Source organism: Lagenorhynchus albirostris, chromosome 8 (genome assembly GCF_949774975.1).
Source record: "Lagenorhynchus albirostris chromosome 8, mLagAlb1.1, whole genome shotgun sequence".
Lineage (NCBI taxonomy): Eukaryota > Metazoa > Chordata > Mammalia > Artiodactyla > Delphinidae > Lagenorhynchus > Lagenorhynchus albirostris.
Genome location: NC_083102.1, coordinates 69566904 through 69587606, shown reverse-complemented (window position 1 = coordinate 69587606; position 20703 = coordinate 69566904). Strand labels below are relative to the sequence as shown.

The window sequence follows — 20703 nt, the reverse complement described above, 5'->3', positions numbered from 1 at the left end:
GTGTTGACTCCTCCCCACTACCTACCACGTCAGCAAAGACTCCATCTTGATCTGGAATCTGAGATTTTGCTTCATTGAAGTTTGTACCATTGAAAAATGCAATATCGATAACACCTTGACTTCACTGTTTGAACAGAAAGAAACATGTCCAATAGTGATAACCATGCTTCTGACTTAAGTTCAGTGTGTGACCCCAAGATGCAGGAAGAGCTGTAAGATTCCTTTCAGATGTAAAATTGTATAATTTTATGTTTTAAGCTAGTTGTCTTTTCCAACGTAGTACTATTCCTCGTTAAAGCAGTGGTTTCCAGCTATGGGTGATCTTGCCTCCTACGGAACATTTGGTAATTTCTGGAGACATTTCTGGTTGTCGCAACTGGTGGTGTGGTGCTACTGGCATCTAGTGGGTTGTAATGGACTGTTAGTGCCCCCCCCCACCAAATTTGTATGTTCACATGCCTTATTCATTCACATACCTAATGTGATGGTATTTGGAGATGGGGCCTTTGGGAGGTAATTAGGTCATGAACCCCTATGATGAAATTACTGTCCTTATAAAAAGAGGAAGAGAGCTAGCTCTTTATCTGCTTTCACTAAGTGAAGATCTGAGAAGACGCCTCTCTCTAAACCAGGAAGAAGGCCTCTACCAAGAACTCAATCATGTTGGCACCCTGGTTGTGGTCTTCCAACCCCCCAGAACTATGAGAAATAAGTGCACCGTGTTTCAGCCACCCGTTCTAGCGTATTCTGTTATAGCAGCCTAAACTAAGACATGACCACAGCCCGGAGGTGCTGCTAAACACCCTACAGTGCACGGGACAGCTCCCCACAACTAAGAATGCCCAGTCCCCAGATGGCATTAGTGCTGAAGTTGAGAAACCCGTGAATGAGAGCCCGCAGGAAAGAACAGAGTGGGTTAGGGAGGGGAACTTGTTATGAGCGAAAGCCAGCAGCTGTGTTTCCTGGGAACATTTTGCTAGTTGCCTACCTGCAATTTTGCAATGTTGATTATTACTTAAGAGGAAGCAGAGCCTGCTCTGAGTGAGTGGGAGACACAGGCGTGCACTTTCTGAATTACGAGCCTACTGTGCTAAGGATACTAAGAAACGCAATTTGTGTACTTACACAAATAGGAGACATGTCAATTCATCCATCCTCTTAGTTTTACTTTTTTTTCTGAAAGGAGCCCTCACAAGAAATTCTGTTCGCCTTAGGCACAGCAAAGTACTTTTCTGATGAGAACTCCTTACCTTACCAGGAGAGAATGAATTCTCAGCGGGAAGTCTTGCATACCTTTCTGCTGGAGGCTGAGGTCCATCCACACAAGGCCAGGGCGTTGCCTATAAACACTTGATATTCAAAAGCAGAGGCCAGCAACGTGGGTGCCACCTGGGAGCTTGTTAGCAGTGCAGAATCTCAGGCCCAGACTTGACCTACTGCATCTGAATCTGCATTGTGACAAGACGGGAGTGAGGTGGGGGGTAGGTAGCTATGCATGTTCAAGATCAAGAAGCGCTGCTAGATGATCTTCGTTCTATGGTAATCAAGCCCTAATTTTTGAGCCTGTGAATAAAATGCATTTTACTCTCTTTCAAAGTATATGGGCATTTGTTCATGACTAGTTCTGTTGTATTGGGCAAATTGGTTCACCTTTTGGGCTTCAGTAATCTCATCTTTGAAAAGAGGGTGTGACGATGAGAGGATCTCTAGTTCTTTTCCACTTCGAACATTGTCAGAAATAGATTTTTTTTCTCCAGTGTAAACATCATTTATAACTGCCTGAGTTATCCTGGTGAATGTAAACTTAAGAAAGAGAAGGTCTGTGGCCAATACATACCATAGATGCACATATGCATAGACCCTTGTCAATTAATAGTCACTGAATTTTTATGCAAAATATTCCACCCCCAACTTGGAAACTGAACCTACTGAAGTCACACTTGGATCTGCTCTTCGCAGGAGCATTCCTTGCCTCCCTGGTTAAATGAGCATCCTGTGTAAATGGACCATCGCCAAGCACCAGCCTTGTGCGTACAAGCAGGCTCTACCTGGGTGTGCCACGTGGGCCCCTGGGCAATGTCTACCTGCTCCGAATCACCCCCCTTAAATCCCAAAGCAGAGGTCACCCAGCTCCTTTCTTGCAGTCTGCACCATTTGAAAACAGAAAGCCTGGGTGTAGGAAGATCTTTCAGCACAACCCACAGAGATGAAAAGTGTCTGCAATTCAGCTTCTTTCAAGAGCTACCTCTGGAGTGTGATTTCGGGAGACGGTACTTTGGCTTTTTTGTTTTGCACAATTCAAGAGACCACAAGATCACAAACGCCAGCCCAATCCCAGACACCACCGTACCTCTGAAGCACAGGAGGGACCGTTGCAGTTCTTTTTCCTCTGGAAACGATGGAATAATTAAGTGGAAAAGTGAGATTTATTTTTACTATAAACCAGAACATAGAACAAATATAATAGTTTATTATTGTCTAGTTAGCCAGTGTAAACTGCTCTACAAGAGAGAGTTGAAAATAATATCACGTTTCTTCACTTCCCAAATTAAATTAGAACTGGGCCCAGCTGCCAACCATCGGATGAGCAAAACATTCCGTTTCAGTGTCCTCTCCCAAGGTTAAGAACTCACAGGCTGGTGCCTTGGCAGGTGACGAGGTGGGAGGCCTGGGATGGCATCCGGACTGTGGATACTGCAGACCTAGCAGGGGTCCTCCTGTCTGCTCACACACCACCTGCCTGGCCTTGCAGCCCATCCATGTGCAGCTTCCTGCCCAGGCCAGTGGGGTCTCCACAGATGGAGTTAGTCCACTTCCACTGTCTCATGAGAAGGAGGTCAGACCTTAGAAAAGGCCAGCTCTTCCATGCCTCAAGAAGGAAAAAAATGTATCTTTCTTTCATTCCTTGACACAACCCAGTCTGCCTTCTATCAAAATGGTAAAAATTATAAAATGATTATTAATACTTGGTGCATTTCTAAACACTGTAGCAGGATTTACATTGCTACAGTCTTTTCAGAGGGCAATTTGGCTGTTATCTTAAAATATTTTCAATGTACATATACTTCACTGTACTAAGAATTTATCAAACAGAAGTATCTCCAAAAGTGTATGAAGATGTACATGGAAAGATGATTATTTCTTCTTTGTTTGTAAAATAGTTACAAAAAATTGTAAACCTAAAGTTCCATTAATAGGGAGGAGATTGAATAATTCGTGGCATATGCATATAGTAAATCACTACCCAAATTCCTAGTGAGGAAAAACTGAGTTTTATATACAATCATTCAGTAGAAAATGTGGTAAGTGAAAAAGCTTCATACACCCACGCACACACACGAAACACTGAAATGGTTGCATATAGAGTATGAAAATATGTACATCCGTGCAGCAGGCCATTAAAAATGACACCCTCTGGAGAATGGTTTGGAGAGATGAAACTTTCACTTTCTGTTTTATGCATTCCTTTACTCTAAATAGTATGCAGTAGCAGGAACTACTTTTGCAAACATAGTTAATATTTGGATTTTTACATCTATAATCTGAAACAAATAATAAAGATGAACAATTTTTTATTATATAATATTACCAATCCCACCACTGTTTTGTAATGAACATCCAATCAACCCTTACTCATTGTGCATAATTTATTGTCTCAAAGGCCTCTCTTCTTGGTCTCTGTGTGAATAATTGGCTCCCTTCTGACTGACCCTCTCTGCTAGATGATCTGTTACAGCTAGGTACCACACAGCTATTCACTAATTTCAGGGGTGCTGTTGGGAAAGAGAAGGATATGAATCGGGTAGGACCTCTCAGAAACCACCATTTAATTTCATTTCCTGGACCGTCTCCAACACAAAAAACTGTGTCCTTTTGGAAATCCTCCTTCTTCTCTTAGTGGTTTTGAACCAAGGGTGTTTCCCTCCCTCCCCACTGCCCAATCCCTAGAGGCATTTGGCAATATCTGGAGACATTTTTGGTTTTCACACCTGGAGGTGGGACTGTTACTGTCATCTAGTGAGTAGAGGCCAGGAATGCTGGCCTCTATCGTGCAACACACAGGCCAGCCCTTCCCACAAGGAAGAATTGTCCCAGAATGTCAATAGTACCATGAGTGAGAAACCCTGCTCTGCATCGAGATAAAATGGGCATTTTTTTAAAGCTGCTAGGGAGATTCTATGCCTGCCTCAAAAGGTTAGCTTCTACCATTCACACCTATCTTTTCATCATAGCTTTTTTGAGGTATAATTTACAAATAAAGTTTTAAGATATTTATAGTGTACAATATTAGGATTTGAGAGAGAGATATATATATGTGTGTGTGTGTGTATATATATATATATATAGAGAGAGAGAGAGAGAGAGAGAGAGAGAGAGAGGGGAAAGATTTCCCCCAAATTAATTAACATGGCCATATTTACCCCCCTCCCTTTTTTGTAGTGAGACCATTTAAGTTCTACTCTCTTAGCAAATAGCGATTACACCATGCAGAATTATCAACAATAGCCGTCATGTTATACGTTAGATCCTTAGACCTTATTCTTCTTATAGCTGAAATTTTGTACTCTTTAACCAACCCCTCCTTATTTCCCCCATACCTCATCCATTGGCAACCTCTTTTCTACTCTCTTCTTCCTCCCTCCCTCCCTCCCTCTCCCTGTCTCTCTCTTTCTTTCTCTCCTTCTCTCTCCCTCTTTCTCTCTCTCTCTTTTTCTTTCTTTCTTTCTCTCTTTCTTTCTCTCTTTCCTTTTCTCTTTCTCTCTCTCTTTCTCTTTTTCTTCAACATTTAAGTGCTGTCATGCAGTTTTTGTCTTTCTCTGTCTGGCTTGAACTTAGCATAATACCCCCCAGGTTCATCCATGTTGTTGCAAATGACAAGATTTTCTTTTTTTTTTAAGGCTGAATAATATTCCATTGTATGTATATACCACATTTTCTTGATCCATAAATTTGTCAATGAACACAGGTTGTTTCCATACCTGGGCTCTTGTGATCAGTGCTGCAGTGAACAAGGGAGTACGGATATCTCTTTGAGATAATGGTCTCATATCCTTTGGATAAATACCCACGAGGGGGCTTGCTGGATACTATGGTTGTTCTGTTTTTCTTGAGGAACCTCATACTATTTTGCATAATAGCTGTACCAGTTTACATTCCCAATAACAGTATAAAGGATTCCCTTTTCTCCACATCCTTGCCAGAATTTTTTATATCTTTTTGATAATAACTATCCTAAAAGGTGTGCAGTGATATCTCATTGTGCTTTTGATTTGCATCTCCATGATGATTAGTGATGCTGAGCATCTTTTCATGTGCATATTGGTCATTTGTACGTCTTAGGAAAAACATCTATTCAGGTCCTTTCTCCATTTTTTTAATCGAGTAATTTGGTTTTTTTCACACTGGTTTGTGTGTGTTCCTTGTATAGTTCGGATATTAACCTTTTACTGGATATGGGGTTTGCCTTTTCATTTTGTTGATTGTTTCCTTTGCTGAGCAGAAGCTTTTTGGTTTGCTGCAGTCCCACTTGTTGATTTTTACTTTTGTTGCCTTGGCTTTTCGTTTCAAACCCGAAGAGTCATTGCCAAGGCCAAAGTCAAGGGGCTTACCACTTGTGTTTTCTTTTAGGATTTTAAAGGTTTCAGATCTTAATTTCAAGTCTTGAATCCATTTTGAGTTGTTTTTTGTGTATGGTGTAGGATAGGGGTCCAGTTTCATTCTTTTGCATGTGGTTGTCCAGTTTTCCCGGCACCATGTATTGAAGAGACTATTCTTTCCCCATTGAGTGTTTTGGATCCCTTGTAAAATATTAGTTGACCATATATGCAAGGGTTTATTTCTGGGCTGTCTATCCTGTTCCATTCATCTGTATGGCTGGTTTTATACCAATACCATACCGTTTTCATTACAATAGCTTTATAATGTAGTTTGAAATCAGGGAGTGTGATGCCTCCAGCTTTGTATTTAGTTCCCAGGATTGCTTTGGCTATCTGGGGTCTCTTGTGGTTCCATATATATTTGATGGTTGTTTTTTTCTATTTCTGTGAAAAATGCCATTTGAATGTTGATAGATAGTGCATTGAATCTGGAGATTGCTTTGGGTAGTATGGACTTTTTAACAATATTCTTCCAATCCATGAGCACAGAATATCTTTCTACTTATTTGTGTCTTTGTCAATTTTTTTCATCAATATCTTATAGTTTCTAGTGTATAGATCTTTAATCACCTTGGTTAAATTTATTCCTAGGTAGTGTATTTCTTTTTGTGTGTGTGTGATGCTATTATAAATGGGACTGTTTTCTTAAATTCTCTTCCTGATAATTCATTGTTAGTATGCACAAACACAACTGGTTTTTGTATATTGAATTTGTATCCTGCAACTTCACTAAATTCATTTATTAGTTCTAACCATTATTTGGTGGAGTCTTTTGAATGTTCTTTATGTAATATCACATCATCTGTAAATACAGAAAATTTTATTTTATCCTTTCTGATTTGGATGGCTTTTTTTTTTTTTTTTTTTTTTTTGCCTGATTGCTCTGGCTAGGACTTGCAGTACTATGTTGAATAGAAGTAACAAGAGTGAACATCCTTGTCTTGTTCCAGATCTTAGAGAAAAAGTTTCAGCTTTTAACCATTGAGTATAATATTAGCTGTGGGCTTGTCATATATGGCCTTTATTATGTTGAGGTACATCCCCTCTCTAGCAAGATTCTTGAGTTATTTCATTGTGAAAAGATTTTGAATTTTGTGAAATGCTTTCTCTGTGTTGATTGAGATGATTATATGATTTTTATTCTCCATTTTGTTAATGTGGTGTATCACAATAATTGATTTGTGCATGTTGAACCATCCTTGCATTTCTGGAGTAAATTCCACTTGATTATGGCATGTCATCCTTTTAATGTATTGTCAAATTCAGTTTGCTAATATTTTGATGATGATTTTTGCATCTATGTTTATTGGAGACATTGGCCTGTAATTTTATTTTCTTGAAGTGTCTTTGGTTTTGGTATGAGGTTAATGCTACCCTCGTAAAATGAGTTTGGAAGTCTTCTCTCCTCTCCTATTTTTTTGGAATAGTTTGAGAAGGATAGCTATTAATGCTTTTTTAAATGTTTGGTAAAATTGACCAGTGAAGCTATCTGTTGGATGGTTATTTGTTGGAAAGTTTTTGATTACAGATTTAACCTCCTTATAGCAATTAGTCTGTTCAGATTTTCAATATCTTCATGAATCAGTCTTGGTAATTTGTATGTTTCTAAGAATATATCCATTTCTTATAGGTTGTCCAATTTGTTGGCATATAATTGTTCATAGTAGTCTCTTATGATTCTTTGTATTTCTGTGCTATCAGTTATAATGTCCCCTCTTTCATGTCTAATTTTGTTTATTTGAGTCCTCTCTCTTTTTTGTCTTGGTTAGTCTGGCTAAAGGCTTGGAAATTTTGTTTATCCTTTCAAAGAACCAACTCTTAGTTTCATTGATCCTTCCTATTGTCTTTTTAGTCTCTGTTTCATTTATTTACACTCTTATCTTTGTATTTCCTTCCTTCTATTGACTTTGGCTTAGTTCTTCTTTTTTCTAGTTCCTTATGTCGTAAACTTAGGTTGTTTATTTGAGATCTTTCTTGTTTGTTAATCTAGGCATTTATCTCTATGAATTTTCTCAGAGAACTACTTTTGCTGCATAGCATGAGTTTGGTATATTGTGCTTTCATTTTCAGTTATTTCAAGATATTTTTATTGCACTTTGATTTCATCTTTAACCCATTGATTGTTCAGAAGTGTATTGTTTAATGTCCACATATTTGTAAATTTTCCAGTTTTCTTCTTGTGACTTCTAGTTTCTTACCATTGTGGTTAGAAAAGATACTTGATATGGTTTCAATCTCCTTAAATTTATTAAGACTGAGAAGAATGTGTTCTGTGGCTTTTGAATGGAATGTACTATAAATGTCTGTTAGGTCCATCTGCTCTAACATAGCTTGGGTTCATTTTCTTATTGATTTTCAGTCTATGTGATCCATTTGCTGTTGAAAGTGGGATATTGAAGTCCCCTAATATGATTGTATTGAAATTTATCTCTTTCTTCAGATAAGTTAATATTTGCTTTAAATATTTAGGTGTTCCTCTGTTGGGTGCATGAATATTTATTAATGTAATGTCCTCCAGATGAATGGATCCCTTTATAATTATATAATAACCTTCTTTGTCTCTTGTTACAGTTTTTTTGGTTAAAAGTCTGTTTTGTCTGATACAAGTATAGCTACCCCTGTTTCTTTCTGCTTCCATCTGCATGGAATATATTTTTCCATCCCTTCAGTTTCAGCCTATGTGTGCCCTTAAAGCTAAAGTGAGTCACCTGTAGACAGTATGTAGTTGGGTCTTGTTTTTGTAACCATTCTGTCACTCTGTGTCTCTTGATTGGATAATTTAGTTCATTTCTAGTTAAAGTAATTATTGACAGGTATGGACTTACTATTGCCATTTTGTCTATTGTTTTCTGGTTGTTCTATACATCCTCTCTTCTTTTCTTCCTCTTTTGTTCTCTTCCTTTGTGACTTGATGATTTTCTGTAGTGATATGCTTAGAATCCTTTTTCTTTATCATCTGTGTATCTACTATAAGTTTTTGCTTTGTGGTTATGAAGCTTACATAAAACATGTTATATTTGTAACAGTCTATTTTAAGCTGATAACAACTTCAAATGCACACAAAAGCTCTAAATTTTAACTCTCCCTCCTTGCATTTTGTGTTTTGGTGTCAAAATTCACGTATTTTTACTTTGTGTGTCCATTAACAAATTATTGTAATTAAGTTATTTTAATACGCTTGTCTTTTGCTCTTTATACTAGAGTTATAAGTGATTTACCCACCTCCTTTACCACATTAAAGTATTCTGAATTTAATTATATATTTACTTTTACCAATGAGTTTTATACTATCATCTGTTTTCATGTTACTAATTAACATCCTTTTGTTTCAGCTGAAGAATCCCCGTTAACTTTTCTTGTCAGGCTGGTCTCGTGGTGTTGAACTCCTTTAGCTTGTGTTTGCTTGGAAAACTATTTTTCCTTCAATTCTGAAAGATACTTTTGCAGTGGAGTATTCTCATTGGCAGTTTTTTTCTTTCAGCATTTTGACTAAATCATGCCCCTCCCTTCTGGCTTGCAAAGTTTCTGCTAAAAATTCTGATGATAGGGTTCCCTTGTATGTAAAAAGTTGCTTTTCTCTTGCTGCTTTTAAGGTTTTTTTCTTGTTTTTAACTTTTGACAACTTAATTATGGTGTATCTCGGTGTGGCTCTCTTTGGATTCCCCTTATTTGAAATTCTGTTGGTTTCCTGCATCTGAAAGTCTGCTTGTTTATCTAGGTTAGGGAAATTTTCAGTCATTATTTCTTTGAATAAGCTTTCTGCTCCTTTCTCTCTACTTCTGGGATCCCTTATAGTTTGAATATTGGCTGCTTGATGGTGTCCCATAAGTCCCTTAAGCTATCTCCATTTTTTTTCATTCATTTTTCCTTTCACTCCTCAATTGGATGAATTCTACTACCTTGTCTTTTAGTTTGCTGATCTTCTCTTTTGGTTGATCTAGTCTGCTGTTAAACCTCTCTATTGAATTTTTCAGTTCAATTATTATATCATTCTTCTCTGTGATTTCTCTTTGGTATTTTTTAATATTTTCTTTCTCTTTGTTGAAATTCTGCCTTTGTTCATGCATTGCTCTCCTGACCTTGATGAGCATCTCTACCAGCATGATTTTGAACTCTCTATCATGTTAATTACTAAAGTTTGTGTCATTAAGATCTGTTTCTGGAGAATTATCTTGTTCTTTTATTTGAAACACATTCCTTTTTATTCATTTTCCTTGACTGTCTGTATTGTTTTCTATGCATGAAATAGAGCAGCCACATTTCCCAGTCCTTACAGAGTGCTCTCATATAGGAGATGAACCTCATCAATCAGTCTAGCCTAAGATCCTGGTTTTCTTTCAAGACTTTGTAATTGACCAAGCTGCCCTCTTTGTTCTTGGTGACTTACAGTAGTTTAGGGTGTGCCAAGACCTGTCAGTGTCCCTAGAGAGAGGATCGCATTCAGTGTCTAGAATGTGGACCCCCTTAGGTGGAAGGGAATGTATGTAGTTAAGTCCGTTTCACAGAGAAACCGGAGATGGGTATATTTCTTCCTGCCTCCTCTGTACTGGATCCAGGTGTATAGCTGCGGGGGTTACCTGTAATTGCCATAGTCCTGTTGGACCTGTGAAGGGAAGCCCCACTGGCTGTCAGCGCCAGACATACCAGGGACTTGCCCCTTGTGCAGCAGCTGCAAAAGCTGGGACACAGACATATGTACAAGCTTCTTCCAGAAAGATATTGGTGACTTGGAGCAGGCTACCAGGAGTCAATGAGAAAGGTGTTTGTTAGTTTCCCTGGCTTCCAGGAATTTCCAGCTAGCCCCTGTATGTGTGCTAAATCAAAAGGCCTAAATCTCAGGCAGCAGCTTTCAGAGTATGCAGATGGATCCTTTTGGGGGAAAGACTAGGAGTTGGGCAATTTTGCTTGCTCCCTCTGTACTGAGCCCTGGGAGAATAGCTCTATTGCAAGCACTTGCATACCCGTTAACAACTATTCCTTTTTCTGCTATAGTCTTACAGATACAAGCCTCATTGGCTTTAAGAAATAGATGTTTTAGGGGCCTATACCTCAACTGAGAGTTTTAAAAGTTTGGGTATTAGATGTTGGAGCAAACTCTTTGCTCCTCAAGGAGAATCTGGAAATGAGGCGTTCCCTTCCAATTGTATGCTGCTGTGCAGGGGTGGAGTTTATGGCATGTGTATATCTCAGCCTTTTCTACCCATTTTGATGTGGGCAATTTTCTAATTTGCTTGATGTGTAGGAATTGTTCCCTAGTTTCAGATTTCTTTCAGAGGTAATTGCTCTTTGTGTAGCCATAGATTCAGTGTGTACATAGGAGGGGAATTCAGGAGCCTCCTATATTGCCATCTTGGTTGACCTCTCTGTTCATAATTATCTTGGTCACACCTTTAGATACTCATGGATTTTTAACTGAAGCAATTAAGGAGGATTGAAGAATTTGGTTCCTTTAATGTGTATGCTAGCACTATTATAAAACCAGAAAAAAATTAGCTACCATGAACTTTGTTGACATGTATTCCAAATTGAGCTATGAATGTTAAGTACTCACCCAGTATCAGTTATCTCTGGTATCACTGCTTCTAGTAATCAAGAATTACTAGAACCAGAGTTCTTTTTTTTCTTTTTTTACGTTCTTTGTTTTGTTCTTTTATCAGATCATTCCAAAAAGAAAAAATAAATCTGATTAAAATGAGAACATATAAAATAGTATAGCAGGAACAGGAAAAAAAAAAAAGCAAGATAACAGCAGAGAAAATATAAATTAGAGGGAGAGGTTAACACAAGTTAGAGAGAGGTGAAAATATAACACAAACGTGCAGTCTGTAAGAGCATAAATCCTTAATCTAGCTGTGCCCTGACTTGGCTTTAAGCTTCCTGGTGTTCAGAATAAAAAGAGACTCCATTATAGTTTGATGAGGAGAAAACATGCTGTTTTCCTAGTTCTAATACTAAAAAACGCATATGGATCTTCGCAAAGGGACTTAAATACAATCTCTACAGTAATTGCCATACTATATCTCATAAGACTGCTTTTCCTACTACCCCTCAACGAAAACTAAGATCAAAAGCTTCCAAAATAAACTCGGTGAAACTCTTTCTGCATATAGTCAAAATAATATGGCGAAACTACAGAGTTTTTTGATGGTCAAGCTTGATCAGAAGAAAAGCTTACAATATTTTTATAGGTGATATAGAGAAGAGCCCCTACAGTGGGTACTTGAGGTATAAAAATAACATTAAACTCCTCCACATAGTGAGAAGCTGGATTGGAGGAATCTGGGTACTTAGGCAGAGAAATGGCAGATGATTTCAATGTGGATGGGTACGTCATAGGTATTCCAAAGCATATCTGTAAAATAAGGACTCTGAGCCATAGGAGCAATCCAAGAGAAGAACCTGGGATCTTTTACCAGAGATCAAATTTTCTCCAAGTATTTTCCTTGGCATACTAACGTCATGTGATAAGGTCTGAAAATGGTTCCAGTGTCAAATAAGTTTGGAAAATATTGCATACCAGTTCCATCTCTTGGAAAATTAGTAGTCGTATCACATGGTAGTACTACACAATACTACACAGCACAGTAATACATTAGAGACCTGTAATAAAGGAATCTGATTAACTTTTCTTTGCCTAGTGTTTCCCAAACTTATTTGATCATCAAATCCATGTTAACATTTGGTGTGACTAATATTCTATAAAACAGACGCTGAAAAATATCTCATAGTTTCTGATGACACTGACTCAATGTTATTAAGATTAAAATCACTTTAAAAAACATCACTGTGAAGAATGTCCTAGGAAACAAAACAGTAGACATTAACTCAAACTCTTGCACACCCACAGCCAGAATAGGATTCTGGTATATCTACTTTAAACAAGTATTAAATGGACATATGGCTTCCTCAGAACCTCAAAAGGCTAATGAAAATGTATATATTGGATGTTTATAACATGGAAGGTAATCAGAAGTCAAAATTCTTTTCTATACTATAAAATCTGTTTGGTAACTTGATTTTTAAATGAATTTTCAAATGCCATAGGTTGTGAATTCAGGAAAAATATGGGAGTCTGTTTTCTTTGTTTTTCAAGTGAGGTATTCTCATAAATTTTTAAAAGTCCAATTTGCAGCTTAGGACTTTTCTTTGATACGTACACAAATGTAAGACTATATTTTGTCAATGGCCTTTGTGTAGAGGCACATGTTAATTTTCTGAGAACACTGAAGTTCTGTCAAGAGCAAAGAGCCAACTTGCATATCCTAGTTGATATGAATGTTCAGTGGGAAACAGTTTCATATCTCACTTGAATCAAGCAGAGAAACCTCCTAAAAGATTGGTCAGTCAAATGACCAGATGATTCTTAAATCTGGTTATATTAATTTACTAGACCAATAAGGGGCATTTTAGGTAGAACAACATTGATTATCTCATTCATATTCTAGCTTCAATTTCCTCCACTGTAGGAATTCCTCAGCAGTCTTTCCTCAACAGATTCCACACACGTATTCCTGCCCTGCTATCTGAAGATGAACCCACAGTGTAGCATCTCAACTTCAAGGGAAATTTTAACTGTTTGATGCATGTAGTTAAACCAGCGATGCAATTCCTGTTGTATCCTATTGAAGACCAACCTGAAATATCCTTAAAAAAGTTTTTGAACTTGGAGGTCAGATGACTTGAGCACAGTTTTTCATGCTCCCAGTTACTGGCTGTACGGTGTTGCATAATCTTCTTGGAGTCTCCCTTTTCCATAAAAACTCACCTTATTGTAGCATAGTCGTTGGTATCGATTCTGATAATGGTTGTGAAATTTCTGGGTAAATAAAGCACTGACCAGATATATGCTTCCCTGCGTTCGGAAAAGAAAAGCTTTCTGACACTTCTGGGTCACTTATTCTCTTTTAATGGTCTTTTCTTAGACCCACCAGTGTGAGACTGTCAAGGTCTAGGTAAAAATGTGTTCTTCCCCATATACAAGAACCTTAGATGCATAGTTGCAAATAGCATGCCCAAAAAGGCTTTATTAATTTTAAAATAAGAACAAACACTTCAAGCTGGATAACTGACGCTGCTTGTGTAATGTCTAACTTACTGTAGTGAAACCATTCTTCTCCTAGGAATCAGGCCAATTTTGGGGGTTATTTGCAAAGACCAGACACATTTATCAGGACCCTTCTTCAGAAACACATGTGGGCTGTAAGCAATGTATTTCCTGGCTTCTGACATGAGCTAAACATCTGGAAAAGGCAAAGTTGTAATGAAACTGTGCATTGGCTGTGTTCTTCCACATTTCTTTGCAAAGGCAAGGCAAAGGCTGGCGCCCGTAAGGCACCACTCTCATCTATAAAGTGGAGGTTCTTTTGCAGGCCCAGATGTATCTCAGGGTGGAGTGGAGGGATGGGGACCACTGCCAGACCTTCCTGGTCCTCTCCTGCAGAATGGTCAGGGAGAGGTACAGAGAACGGCTCTTCTATTCTTCTCTAGACATGATTTTAACAGAGGAGGTTTTTTTTTTCCCCAAATGCCTCCCTTGCCTTCTTAAAATCGATAACCAACGTATTAGTTTCCTATTGATGGTAATTCCTAAATTACCACAAACTTAGTGGCTTAAAACAATGCAAATTAATTATTTTACAGTACTGGAAGTCAGAAACCCTAAAATCAAGGTGTTGGCCGGGCTGCCTTCCTTCTGAAGGCACTAGGGGAGAATTGGTTTCCTTGCCTTTTCCAGCTTTTAGAGGCTGCCTGCATTCCTTGGCCTGTGGCCCTCCATCTTCAAGGCCAGCAGCAGAGTATATTCAAATCTTCTCTCTTGCTTTCTCTCTCTCATCTCTCCTGTCATCACATCTCCTCCTTTGACTCTGACCCTCCTGTCTTCTTCTTATAAGGCCTCTTGTGATTACATGGGTCCACCAAGGTAATAGAGGATAACCATTCCATCTCAAGCTCCTTCCCTTAGTAACATCTGTGAAGACCCTCTTGCCATCTAATCTGGGGATTAGAATATGCGCATCTTTGGTGGGGGGTGGTGGGGGATGGGGCATTATTTTATCTACTGCCACCATGTTGGTTGTTTTGATTGCTTTTTAAAATAGTTTCATCATGTGTAAATTTGGGGCAATTATATTCACCTCCTGGAGATGTAGAGTTCATGAGATACGTTGGCTTCAGCCTCACAGCAAAGTGCTTGGCTGGTGGCCATTAGAAGATTTACTTTTTGTGAGTGCTCTCAATTCAGAGGTGCAAAGTCTAGATCCTGTACCCACTACCGACTCTGTTACCTGAACAGGCCACTTTGCCTCTTTGGCCTCAGTTTTTGCATCTTTAAGTGCATCACTTGAGTTTTCTCATCAGCCTGTGAATAATGACTCAAGTTGCAATAGGACTCCACCTATAAAAGAAAGCACTTACAAGCTTCTTACAGTGTCACCTACTTATTTGTAGGAGTGTTAAGGTGGTGGTTTGCATGTATCCACACATCAGTTCTCCCAAGTGTTCCCACTCTGGGCCCTTTTTACTCAGGTCCGGAAAAGAAAGCAGATAATCTGTACGATAGGAAATAGTTGAAGATATGACAACCTCAATGGGGAATATTAGAGGGGTCAAAAAGTAAAGGATTTCGTGGACAGTGCAAATAATTTCAAGTTAGCAGTGTCAGAGAGAAGGATCATGAAAAAATGTCACAGCTCCAGAAAGGCAGACAAGATGGAAACCATTATTCATAGTCATCATTCCTTCATCTTAAGGCTGCTTCTATACTGAGCCAATCTGTCTCCTGTAAATGCTCCCAAGTTTAATTGGCCAACACTTTCTCCAAAAGCACTCATGGATAGCATGTTTCTCTTCAACATTGTTTTCTACATCACTGCATTTACTGATTGCATCTTTATGAGGATAATTTATATCCTACCTAAAAAGAATTTGTGGCAGCTGACACGAAAACTTAAAAGTGGTGACGTCTAGAGGGAAGTAACAGATGAAGCAGGAAGAGTAGTCAGGCAGAAGCATAAAAAAATTTGCCAGACATAAAGGCAGAGGGAAACTGTTGCACTAAGTACAAAACTGAATTCTGTGCTTCCTGGCAGAGCAAACAGGTAAATGAAAGAAATCATGCAGCACTTTGAGAGAAGAGACAAGTCTTTTTTTCTCAGTCTAAACTCTAACTTAGTTCTGCATCTCATTGGTGTCATTGAACAAAATAATGGACAGTGGACAGGGCCCTTAAGAGAAGTTTTTACCAAATTAGTTTGCCTTATAATAATAATAATGGTGGTGATGGTGGTCATGTTTGGCCAGGAAAATCTTTTTCCTGTTGCTCGAGTTTCCATGAGGAAGGATGAGCACTCCTAGGCTCTTGCCTTATTCCTTAATTCTCCCCATGGTAGAAAGCCTGGGTGGGTGACAGCCACTGTCCACTCTCCTCACATATGTGAAGCACACCTATCAGTGGCCCGGGCATGAGGAATTTGGTCTCTTTTTCCCTTTTTCTCTCTCTGGAATGGCAAGAGGCAGTGACATGGGAAGGTAGGCTGGCTCTACTCATTGAAAATATCCCAGAATAGTTTAAGGTCTGGATTCAAGACTGGGGAATGGAGTGGTCAATCCCCATTTGACTCTTCCAAGTTATAGTTTCTAGTAACGATGACATTTTCCCTGTTTACACTTTTTTCTTATTTCTCAATAGCTTCAAAATTCCAGTAGAACAGAGAAGTGATATTTATTTTTTTCTTGGGCCTTTCAGTTGCCCACCAAAATCTGTTTCTTCTTTTTCCACAGAAATAGAATTGTTGCTGGGCAGATGGTGGCAGCCAGGTGTGACCATAGGACTAAGTTCGTGGGTACCGAATGTGGGCAGAAGGAATATATGCACCTTCTGACTTAAGCTCTCAAAGATCCTTGGCCTGGACAAGGTCCTTCCTTTCCTTTTTCCTGGTAGGAAGAAGCAGTGGCTGGAGCCTACTGAGGATAGAAGAGCTGCCCCACCAGCCTGGGTGGCATTCTGGAGCTGAGCCCACTCATATGAGACAAAAGTCTATTTTTGAAACAACTCATTCTTTGATCTCTTCATTATAGCAAGTTGGTCTTTAGCTAATACAGACTCCAAAAACAGTAAGAGCTAACAATTCTTTAACACTTTTCTTGAGTTTTCTAAAAAAATTTTTTATTTTATATTGGCACATAGTTGATTAACAATGTTGTGTTAGTTTCAGGTGTACAGCACAGCGATTCAGTTATACATATACATGTACCTATTCTTTTTCATATTATTTTCCCATTTAGGTTATTACAGAATATTGAGCAGAGTTCCCTGTGCTGTATAGTAGGTCCTTGTTGGTTATCTATTTTAAATATAGCGGTGTGTACATGTCAATCTCAAACTCCCAATCCATCCCTCCCCCGCACCCTTCCTCCCCCGGTAACCATAAGTTTGTTCTCTAAGTCTGTGACTCTATTTCCGTTTTGTAAATAAGTTCATGTGGATCATTTTTTTTAGATTCCACATATAAGCGATATCATATATTCGTCTTTAACTGCCTGACTTACTTCACTTAGTATGATCACCTCCAGGTCCATCCATGTTGCTGCAAATGGCATTTCATTTCATTCTTTTTAATGGCTGAGTAGTATTCCACTGTATATATGTACCACATCTTCTTTATCCATTCATTTGTCGATGGACAGGTTGCATCCATGTCTTGGCTATTGTAAACAGCGCTGCAATGAACATTGGGGTGCATGTATCGTTTTGACCTATGTTTTTCTAGGGATATAAGCCCAGGCGTGGGAATTGCTGGATCATATGGTATAGCTCTATTTTTAGTTCTTTAAGGAACCTCCACACTGTTCTCCATAGTGGCTGTACCAATATACATTCCCACAAACAGTGTAGGAGGATTCCCATTTCTCCACACCCTCTCCAGCATTTATTGTCTGTAGACTTTTTGATGATGGCCATTCTGACTGGTGTGAGGTGATACCTCATTGTAGTTTTGATTTGCATTTCTCTAATAATTAGTGATGTTGAGCAGCTTTTCATGTGCCTCTTGGCCATCTGTATGCCTTCTTTGGAGAAATGTCTTTTTAGGTCTTCTGCCCCTTTTTTGATTGGGTTGTTTGTTTGTTTGTTTGTTTTGCGGTACGTTGGGCCTCTCACTGTCGTGGCCTCTCCCGTTGCGGAGCACAGGCTCCTGACGCACAGGCTCAGCGGCCATGGCTCACGGGCCCAGCTGCTCCGCGGCATGTGGGATCTTCCCGGACCGGGGCACGAACCCATGTCCCCTGCATCGGCAGGCAGACTCTCAACCACTGCGCCACCAGGGAAGCCGGTTGTTTGTTTTTTGATATTGAGCTGCATGAACTGTTTGTAAATTTTGGAAACTAATCCCTTGTTGGTCGCATCATTTGCAATTATTTTCTCCCATTCTGTGGGTTGTCTTTTCGTTTTGTCTGTGGTTTCCTTTGCTGTGCAAAAGATTTTGAGTTTAATTAGGGTCCCATTTGTTTGTTTTTATTGCCTTTACTTTAGGAGATGGCTCAAAAAAGATACTGCTGCGACTCACGTCAGAGTGCTCTGCCTATGTTTTCCTCTAAGAGTTTTATATTATCCAGTCATACATTTAGGCCTTTAATCCATTTTTAGTTTGTTTTCATGTATGATGTTAAAAAATGTTCTCATCTCATTTATTACATGTAGCTCACCAGTTTTTCCAGCACCATTTATTGAAGAGACTGTCTTTCCTCCATTGTATAGTCTTGCCTCCTTTGTTGTACATTAATTGACCATAGGTGCGTGGGTTTACCTCTGGGCTTTCTATCCTGGTCCATTGATCTATCTTTCTGTTTTCGTGCCAGTACCAGACTGTTTTGGTGACTTTAGTGTAGTCTGAAGTATAGTATAGTCTGAAGACAGGGAGTCTGATTCCTGGCTCTGTTTTCTTTCTCAAGTTTGCTTTGGCTATTCAGGGACTTTTGTGTTCCCATACACATTTTAAGATTTTTTGTTCTAGTTCTGAGAAAAATGCCATTGGTAATTTGATAGGGATTGCACTGAATCTGTAGATTGCCTTGGGTAGTATAGTCATTTTGACAATTTGATTCTTCCTATCCAAGGACATGGTATATTTTTCCAACTGTTTGTGTCATCTTCAGTTTCTTTCATCAGCATCTTATAGTATTTGGAGTACAGGTCTTTTGTCTCCTTAGGTAGGTTTATTCCTAGATATTTTATTCTTTTTGATGCTATGGTAAATGGGATTGTTTCTTTAATTTCTCTTTCTGACATTTAATTGTTAGTATATAGAAGTGCAATGGATTTCTGTGTGTTAATTTTGTGTCCTGCAACTTTACTGAATTCATTGTTGAGCTCTAGTAGTTTTCTGGTAGTATCTTTAGGATTTTCTGTGTATAGTATCATGTCATCTGCAAACAGTGATAGTTTTATTTCTTCTTGTCCAATTTGGATTCCTTTTATTTCTTTTTCTTCTCTGATTGACATGGCTAGGACTTCCAAAACTATGATGAATAAAAGTGGCAAGAGTGGACCTCCTTGTATTGTTCCTGATCTTAAGGGAAATGCTTCCAGCTTTTCACCATTGAGTATAATGTTTGTCATATATGGCCTTTATTATGTTGAGGTATGTTCCCTCTGTGCCCACTTTTTGGAGAGTTTTTATCATAAATGGGTGTCAAATTTTGCCAGTCAAAAGCTTTTTCTGCATCTATTGAGATGATCATATGGTTTTTAGTCTTCAAATTGTTGGTGTGGTGTATCACATTGATTGATTTGTGGATATTGGAAAATCCTTGCATCCCTGGGATAAATCCCACTTGATCATGGTGTATGATCATTTTAATGTATTGTTGGATTCAGATTACTAGTATTTTATTGAGGATTTTTGCATCTATATTCATCAGTGATACTGGTCACTAATTTTCTTTTTTGTGGTATCGTTGCCTGGTTTTGGTATCAGGGTAATGGTGGCCTCATAGAGTGAGTTTGGGAGAATTCCCTCCTCTGCAATTTTTTTTGGAAGCGTTTCAGAAGGATAGGTGTTACCTCTTCTCTAAATGTTTGATAGAATTCGCCTGTGAAGCTATCTGGTCCTGGAATTTTGTTTGTTGGGAGTTTTAAAATCACAGTTTCAATTTCCGTACTTGTGATTGGTCCTCTTTAACACTCATTGTCACGTGCCAGTGTCTGTGCTGAGCACTTCGCATGTATTATGTCATTTGGGTCTCATGAAGAGCCTATAAGGTAAAGTCATTACGTCTTCTTTTTACAGAGGAAGGAATGAAGGCACAGAAGGTTAAATGAGCAATTTATACTACACATCTGGCAAGGGAGCAGAGTCAGAGTTCAAACCCAGTGCCCCGTGCCCTGAATCTTAAACATCATGGTGGCTTTGCTCTTCACAAGGACTTAGAACAGAGACTTAAAGGAAGGGTTTCAGAGCTATTTCCATGGAAAGGCAGAATAATGTAACTTGAGGATAGAAAATGCTTCAGGTTTGGCATGCTCCCCCTCTCAAATAACAATCGTCTCTGTAGTCAAAACAGGAGGCAGTCAACAAAGGATGAACATTTTACTTGAAAGAGCAAGCAGAACCCATCAGGGTAAGTGCTGGAGACCATTCTCCGAGGGTCTCTTGTGTTTCTGCATGTGTTGCAAGCAGAGGCACTGACTGCTTTTGTTGTGAACCATCTTTTCAAGGATGTTTGTATAGTGAACAGTCTTAGAAGATAGTGACAGTGTCTCCCTTCAGAGTAAAGGGTCAGGCATGTGTACTGCTGTCATGAAAGATTTGGGTTCCCTAAGGTCAGGGTTCCTTTCCTGTAACTGCATGTGGGGATGTTTGTCTTGCCTTGTGGGGAACCAACACAAATGCTGACACTGGTTGCTGCTACTGTTGTAAGTTATCAAGTGCCCTTTGACTCTGACCCAGGAATCACATGTCTTTCTGCAGCTGGTTAACCTGTTGGCTTGAATGTAGGGTAGAATCTCAGACCATTCACAGTTTACCTTGACAATAAGGTAAATCTTTCT

At 38.9% G+C, this 20703-nt stretch overlaps 1 protein-coding gene across 4 annotated transcripts in view; it reads right to left on the bottom strand.

The window, feature by feature from the left end:
* The window catches only part of AHR (aryl hydrocarbon receptor), a 104429-nt gene that overhangs the window by 27842 nt on the left and 55884 nt on the right, over positions 1-20703 (bottom strand). The window contains exon 12 of one of the 4 annotated variants that reach the window (XR_009542006.1): positions 1437-1448. The exons of 2 other annotated variants lie outside the window; for them this stretch is intronic. The gene's annotated coding sequence lies outside the window, so the exon portion shown is untranslated. Of the gene's footprint in view, positions 1-1436; positions 1449-1472; positions 2390-20703 lie in introns of those variants that run through there. One more of the 4 variants, XR_009542007.1, reaches the window with a different exon arrangement.